This window comes from Apis dorsata, unplaced genomic scaffold (assembly GCF_000469605.1).
Source record: "Apis dorsata unplaced genomic scaffold, Apis dorsata 1.3 scaffold_231, whole genome shotgun sequence".
Taxonomy (NCBI): domain Eukaryota; kingdom Metazoa; phylum Arthropoda; class Insecta; order Hymenoptera; family Apidae; genus Apis; species Apis dorsata.
In genome coordinates this window covers 103,877-105,407 of record NW_006263513.1, presented here as the reverse complement: position 1 = coordinate 105,407, position 1,531 = coordinate 103,877, and the positions used below count along the sequence as shown (strand labels likewise).

At 18.6% G+C, this 1,531-nt stretch overlaps 1 long non-coding RNA gene across 1 annotated transcript; it reads right to left on the bottom strand.

Annotated features, from left to right (window-relative positions):
• Positions 1-207: 207 nt before the first annotated feature.
• On the bottom strand, positions 208-1,128 carry LOC116185636. The gene is made up of 2 exons (XR_004150501.1): positions 1,007-1,128; positions 208-399 (listed from the first exon to the last, which is right to left on the bottom strand). It is a non-coding gene; the product is annotated as an uncharacterized LOC116185636 (long non-coding RNA).
• Positions 1,129-1,531: the final 403 nt, after the last annotated feature.

The following is a 1,531-nucleotide window of genomic DNA, read 5'->3' as shown; positions in this document are numbered from 1 at the left end:
TTTCAACTAAATTTTTAATAAGTTTTCTGTAAATTTCCTTGTCATTCAGATTAATATAATTATTAAAATCATCATTTGTTTGTGTTGCATTTGATGTAGTTGTTGTTTCTGTCTGTGTACTGACAGATTTTTTTTGGCAAAAATTTTTTTGAAATTTTATTGATTGGTATATTGTTGTACTTTGATTGTACATTGAAATTTTTTTAGAATAGTTATTCCTTATTTTATCTTTTTTTCGTGATTTTAAGTTATAACTATTATTATTACCATTCCATGTATTACATGTATGATTTGCTTGTATTATTATTCCACATTTTGAACAACGTTCGCAAATATCGCAAAAATCATCTTCTTTCAATGATTTAATATATTTTTTAGAGTGACATGACATCTTTGATACTAAAATAAGAGAAAGAATTAAGTTAATTTTAAATTTAAAAAGTTTTTAATATTTAAAATAGTTATTCGTAAAATTTATTACTTTTTTCATATATTTATTTTTCAAAAAATTGATTTAAAAATAAAAGGATTATTATATATTTTATTTTTCATATTTTATCTAGTTAATAATAATTTAAATATATTATTCACAACAAATTTTATCAATCGTAAAACTTAAGATATAATATTATTTATTTTCCTTATTATCTTTTCGTTAATACATTTATTGTTATTAAAAATTTTTTTTTTTTCTAAATGATTTTTTTGTCAGGAATCAAAAATTTAATTGAACCAATTCATAATAAAAAATCAATAGATATATTAATGGTCATTGTAGATTTAATTTTTTATTCTTAAAAAATTTTTTAATAATATTAATATATAATATTAATAATATTAATATACTTATAATCATTGAAACCATGTGCTTCATTGAAGCCACGTGCTTACGTTTGGTTAGAATTGTATCGATTTCGTTTTATTAAAATTTTAATGTAAATTAATAATAGATATTAAGTGAAAATATTTGCAATGTATATATAAAATAAAAAATGTTTAAATTTACCTTTAATATCCTATGATTTGAACTTTATTATAAAATAATAGCATCAAAATGCAATAACTACTTTGCATATATGATGCTTATTGTACTCATTATCCTTAAGAAGTGAAGTACAAACAAATTCATTGCATTGAACACCATCTATTGAGAAATAGATAAATACATAAGATTCTTCTAATTCTCAGTAGATAACTCAGAATCCTTTTATTGTATAATTTTTGATTTACAAATTTTTTTTTTTAATTTCAAAATTAATATTTAATAGATTTAATTTTCATGGATGAATAATTTATAACATTTTTCATTATTAAAATTTTGTTAATTAAATTTTTGTTAATTTTTTTTAAAAATAGATAGTTAAAAATGACATAAAATAAAAAATGATGAAATAAAATAAAAAATCAAATAATAATATCTAAATGTTCTTTTTCCTCAAGCTATTCAGGATAAATAGAAAAGGTACAAAGGTTCGAAACAATTTGATTTCGAGTATATAAATCAACGATGATGTATAAATCAATAAAAAGA